Source organism: Neopsephotus bourkii, unplaced genomic scaffold (assembly GCF_033783945.1).
Source record: "Neopsephotus bourkii isolate Nb327-2 ecotype Australia unplaced genomic scaffold, CSIRO-AGI_Nbou_v1 NB_887, whole genome shotgun sequence".
NCBI classification, from domain to species: domain Eukaryota; kingdom Metazoa; phylum Chordata; class Aves; order Psittaciformes; family Psittacidae; genus Neopsephotus; species Neopsephotus bourkii.
Genome location: NW_026901381.1, coordinates 2,997,174 through 3,003,809, shown reverse-complemented (window position 1 = coordinate 3,003,809; position 6,636 = coordinate 2,997,174).

Genomic DNA, 6,636 nt, shown 5'->3' with positions numbered 1-6,636 from the left:
GTCTAAAACATGTTTTGTTGGGAAAAGCAGCTGTCAGTTCTGATGAGATCTTTGTGGGCACAAGACAGAACTTGAGGGAATTGGCTTTCTTTAGGGCTGTCTGTAGCCCTCACAAGCTTTTGTTTTGCTATTTTGGTGACAGTTTGGAGCTTTTCAGTGTTTTAATAGCCAAGAATGATAGATCCCTCCTCCCTTGGGACAGATTTTTCTCTGGACTAGCAAAGTGTTTCTGAAGAGATGGGAGTTGCTGTCCATTCAGATAAAGCATTTGTGTGGGAGACTTAGTTTAGGGGAAAAAAAGTAATCTTCTGAGCTGCTGCAAGTTTTACTGCAGGTTTGGAAGGAGAGGACAGAGTTTAAAAGAGCAGCTGAAAAACTGATCACAGTGACAGGTGCCCCCAAGAATATCAGTACACTTCATGGACAAATAATGTGGGTAACTGTCCTGGGTTCCGCAGTAGCAGTCATTTTTCTCCTCCTTAGTAGCTGGTGCAGTGTTGCGGTTTTGACTTTCGGCCTGGGAACAGCGTTGATAACACCGATGGTTTTAGTTACTGCTAAGTCATGTTTACTCTGACTAAGGACTTTGTGAGTCTCATGCTCTGCCAGGGACGAAGGGAAGCCAAGAGGAAGCAGAGACAGGACACCTGACCCAAAATAGCCAAAGAGGTATTCCATACCACAGCACATCATGCCCACTGTATAAACTGAGGGCAGCTACCCAGAAGGCTTAGATCACTGCTTGGGTCAGGCTGGGTATTGGTCGGTGGGTGGTGAGATGTTGTATTCTCTTCCCTTGTTATTTCTCTTATTATTATCACTGGTGGTAGCAGCAGTGATTTGTGTTATACCTCAGTTATTGGACTGCTCTTAACCGTGGGAGTTCCATTCCTTTGATTCTCCTCCCCATCCCTCCGTGAGCGGGGGGAGCAGTGAGCGAGCAGCGAGTTCTGGGTTACTGGCTGAGCTTAAACCACGACAGTAACCTAAGTTGTCTTTTCTTTGTTTCTTCCTGCTCACAGATCTGTTTGTGAACTGACTGAGTGCTACCACCACTAGCCAAATTCACTGAAATAAAATCATGGGTTTCTCGCAGTCCTTCATGAGCAGCTCTCAGTCCTTGACATGAGCTGTATTCAGTTTGCATGGACCAGCAGTGTTCTGTAGCTCAGGCTAGATGAGGAATTGTTCGAGTTTCTGTTGTGGATACTCCTATACTTGTAGAATGTCTGAGACCATCCTAATTGTTAAATGTCACTATTTCTATTAACAGCCCTACTGGCAAAATCACTGCTGAGCACAATTTACATTTATTCATTTAATGGGTGTTTGTTAAGTATTTGCTCAGCTCTTTCCTTCCTGCCACTACAGCTCTGTGATTGACCAAGGGACTAAATAGCTATATGGTAACTGAGTTTAATGAGAGCTCCTAGTCTTCAGTCAGTTCAGGATCAGATGTCAAGTGTTCCCATATCACCAGGAGAATTAAGTCAGAGAAATTCTCACAGTAGGTACTGAAATGAGTTCAGAGACTGATGCCTGTGAGAGTTAACTTTTTAGGCATCCAACAGCAATCAACATCCAATCATTAATAATGTCTTTTTGAGTGTTTGAGGCCATATGAATCCTACTGCTTTTCTGGCATGGTGAATAGCTGGGATCATAACTTAATAATATCTGACATGAGGAGAGCGCTGGCTGCGGGTTGGATGGAAATGCAGGATGGAATTTGGAGGGAGGAATCTGGGGTTTTTTATTTTATTTGAATATTAAAACATTCTGACCATATTCCTGTGTTCTGCAGCATAATCTAAAGGGAGAATTTTGTGTATTTGCTTTGACGTCAAGCATTCACTTTTAACACTTAGGAAGTTTTTCCCAGTGTGTTTTGGACAGGAGATGTACAGTTTTTCCCAGTGTTTATTCACTGATGAATTTGAAGATGTTGAGGGGGTTTTCATATCCAAAAGTGTATTTCCTCTGTTCTACTCGTATTTGCCTGGTTATATTTTTTTTTAAATTTTATTATCTTTTGTAGAGGTTCAACTATGTTTTTTGAAAAAAATTGCTAAATAACTCATTAGAATGAGGCAGGTGACTCTAAGTTCCTCCCGTTGGTTAGTATTGCTCAGTACATTGCAGCCTTGCCAAGTCTTTTTCATGCTGTTTGTCATTTGAATTCGATGAATTCGAAGACATGACTGCAAAATTAGATCCCACAATATATGCAGCTCAGATTTCTGCAGAATGTTTCTTATGCATTCGGGATGTCTTTCAGCCAGCACATGTCCAGTGTGAGAGGCTGAGAACAGATTAACTTGGCAGTTTAGGTGTGAGGTGTAAGGCATGGATTACAGCTACATGTGTTTGCTGCTCAGATGGTTCACACAAAGAGGTTGATGTTCTGAAGCCAGAGGATTATGTCTGGTTAGTGTTTGATCCCATAGTAAAATACCTACCAAGTCTCCATTCTTCTTGGCTTAAAAGTATCAATATTATTTTGCTACTGCTAAAAAACATTAAAGAAGGGACTGGAAAGAACTCTGCCTGTTGGGGTTTTCAGCTAAGCCACTGTTCAGCAGTTGTTCACATACAAACTTCTGCACTGTGGGAAGAGCAGAAAAGGTTTTAGTGCAGGCAGACTTTCTAAAATCCATGGGTGTTTCAAGTCTGAAAAGGCATGTCTGTGCTTTTGTCAGTGGGAGACCTGGAATGCATGAGAAACCCCAACAACCTGAAGCTTCTGTTTGAACAATTGGCTTAGGTGTAGCCCAGGATGCACCATCACTGTATCAGCTGGTGTTTAAGCTGGTGTGTGTATGTATGCATGTACATACCCCTATCTGAGACGTTCCCACTGAGCAGTGCTGCAGCCCAGGGTGCTCCAGTAGAGGATTGAGTGAGTGCCATGAAGTTCTTCATGCCTCTGCTTTACTTTGTGGCTTCAGCTTGGTTTTTGGAGACAACTTAAAAACCAGGGCAGGGGGAAAGGCATTACGGATATAGGAGAAAACGCAGCTGCTGTGGAGTTGAATTGTACAAAAGCACTGCAAGCCTTTGAACTTCAGCAGCAGGGCTCTGATCTGTACCTGTTCAGGAAAGAGCATGGGACTGTCTCAGGCTGTTGTGCCTTGTCCACCATTTCTCTGAGGGGACTGCTGAGCTCTATGTAAACAACTCAGTGGTGTCCAGCTGAAGGCATCTTGCAGCAGCTCTTGATTATGAGTGTCTGAGAGCTTTAGGCGATAACTTCCATGTAACTGGATGAGGCAGTGTGGCAAGGAGAGGACCACCTTTCCTTAACTGGAGCGAGAAGACACAGGAGCTGTCCCACGTTTAGCTGTCCCAACAGGTGACCACCAGGTTACATGGCGTTTGTGAACAACAGTGATCTCCCAGGCAGGAGTCTGGTTTGGTTTTAATCATTTTGGCAGCTAATAACTAACTTGGTGTAGCTATCCGTGTTGTGTTCTGTGAATACACAATTCTGTACTTGACTGCACAGGGGCGGTTTTGTTTTATTGTTCTTAAAGGTTTGCAGGTAAGGGAAAAAGGAAAGCAAAATAACCTGAATCGCCACACCTGTAAAAACAACCGGGGGTTGAGATAGTTGCTGAGCAACACAAACACCCAGATTTTAGGTGCGACGTTCTGTCAAAAACTTACTTTTTTAAAGGAAAGCCCCTAGATAGTGTTTAATCTGGCCTTATTACTGCTGTGACATGTGGCAATGCGAGATAGTTTGGAAAACAGTCCATCTTTTATAATGAAGTAAATAGAGTGTGCCCTGAATTATAACAAGCTTAAGTTCAATTTTAACCACTGGGCAAACCACTCATGACAGTTACCCTGTAAATGATCCCTAGGTGGGCCTAAGTACATCCCCAAGTACATCCCCGCTAAATTGTGGGGGTGTAAAGGACACTGCTTGTAGTACACTTAACAACTCCTGAATGCTATTTATTTTTTAGCCAGGCCCATGTACTTCATGGAGATCTCAATTCTTCTTCAGGAAACAGCATTGAAGCTTTTTGAAATGAAAGCTGAGAAATTGAAGGTGAGGTTCAGGAATGCATGAATTGAATTAAAGCTGTAATTCATGGAACCCTAATGTCAGACAATCTGTGTCAGGCACAGGCTGAGATAATTTGCTCTATGGCGTTTTCCTATTGCATGGATGTGATTTGAAATTCCTGGTCTGGTTGTAACTCCATAAGAGAGTTGCTATGAATTACTAAAAGTATAAGGATTATTAAGCATGTAACAGATCTGTATGTGGGAGTGAAAATGAGCTTTTAAAACGATGGAAAATATGAATGTCTGAAATCAGAATTAGTCACACTCTTTTCGGTTGGATTTGCACATCTCCCATTTAGAGAACTGTTAAATACTCATAGCACACCTTTTCATTCTTTAGTCATCTCTTAAATGATGTCTGTTTTGATGTATTTTTTCTCAGCCTTCATTATTCATTAATCATTATGTTAGGGATTAGCATATTTTAGGTATTAGAGTGTTTGAATTGATTTCATCCTTGTTTCCTCTTTAGCTGTCAGTTGTTCAGGTGACTGGCAACTCTGCAGGTTTGTTGGCTTTGACTTTGCAACCCAGCAGTTTGAGTGATCTGAAGATGGTGTGTGCTCAGCAATTTGAAGGCGAGTTTCACTTTCAGTGTCTTCACCTGGACAGCCAAACCCCCCCCCCCAGTAACTTGGTAAATTTAGGCTGGAATGTCTCAAGGTGATGTCTGCCTTTCCTTATTCAAATGTAAAATGATTAACTCTAAGCAGACATTTCAGAAGCTTATTCTAGGCAAATCAAGGAAATGTGTTTTGTTAAATAATGCATTTTCTGAGGCTTTTTACTTTTTTCTTTATTCCTTATAAAAACGTGCATGTAAAAAGCTTAAAACCCCCAGTATTCACCATTACACAGTAGATCTAATAGAATAGTATTATGTGAAGAGATGCCATGGTAACTGAAATCACTAAGACAGTCAGTGTCAAGCTGTTTAATGGCGACTTCTATATTTGGGCTTTGGTTTACCACAATATGAATAGTAAATGGTAAGTTTTGTTAGTGGTCTCCTTCCCTACCACTACAACTCCAAAATAATGAGGTTACACAGAACACAGTATTGCACTGCCTTTGCTGCTGTTTGGAGTAGTGGCTGCTGCTGACCAGGACGGTTCTCTGGAGCACTTTACCTTCCTTGCTAGATCCTGCAGCATCCCTGCAAAAGCTCCACAGTTTGTACTATGCAGTTAATAACACACTGTCTGTCTTAATGAGACTTAGCACCCAGAGCAAATAGAGGAGCCTGTGTTTTGTGAGCTACCAACTGAGAAAATACCAGGAGAGTCTTTTCTGAAGGGAACACTGTTATTTGAATCTATAAGTAAAGCAGAAGTGGAGTGAGGTGGGAACACAGACCATCTTTTTTCCAATATTCCATGCTATGAAGGCTGGTCAATGTAATAGATCCTTGTTATCAGTATTTTTCACAAAACCTGGTAGGTTTCTCTTCAGACCTCTGCAAGAAATGTTTAAATGACAGAATAGGAAGTGAAGTTTCCTTACCAAGGTTTCATTTTGCTTTAATACATTTATATGTACATGGCTGTATTAACACAAACTAAAATGGAAGTCCTTGTCAAAATGTGCAGGGGGGTGTTACAGCGCAGTACTTGCTCCCTTACTCATTTCAGATTCAGACACTAGTAGTCAGACTTTATTGTTGGCACAAGATAGTGCTGCTTTCAAAAGGAAATAAACCCTCTCACAGCAGGGTTTGAAATGCTTTATGAATGAGGCGAACAAACCAGGGCCCATCAGAACTGTTTCAGGCTACTGGGAAACATGTGAAGCTGCTAACAGGCACAATGTGGGTAGGGATAGCTTACATGTGAGCCCAGCTCCAAACAGCCTTCTGTCATTCTCTCCTGCAGTTAGGAAGACATAAAGAAGCACACTGAGAAGAAACGGGTCATTTGGAAGGAAAGATTAAGCCAATAATAGGGGAAAAACTTTTAACAATGTGATTATTTAGATAAGAAGCTGGTCCCAAAAGACCCATTGTTTGACACAGGAAAAATTGATGGGAGAAAGCAGTAGCAAATAGTTTTTTAAGAGTGATGTTGTATTGGCAGGAGGATTGATAGGGTATTTACACAGCACTTAATTAGGTTATGTCTAACAGCATTATGAAGTAGGTGAATGTCTGGATTGCTTCACCTACTTTTGGATCATCTGGATTTTGTAAATGAAGAACAACAAACTCATCTGAAACAGAACAGAGGGATTAGGTAGGAGGAATTCTTATTCCATAAAAAATATTATGGATTTGAATACTGATATTAAATCTCATTATTAATGCTTGTTTTCTAGACCAGGTGTATGTCTGATGCTAAACTGCAACACTGCAAGTTCATTCCTAGGGTAACTTTGTTCAAGTCCATAAGGAAAGCGGAGAATTTTGTCTTGCCACTGTAAACCTGAAATACCTCAAGTGAAGAGCAAAACTTGGCTTTGAGAGAAACACAGGATGAATTTGATCCGCGTTACAGGGAAAGATGAGAAGTTTGACACCAAGTCAAAATATATCTTCTCATATCTACTTTTGTTTCAGTTTGTTGT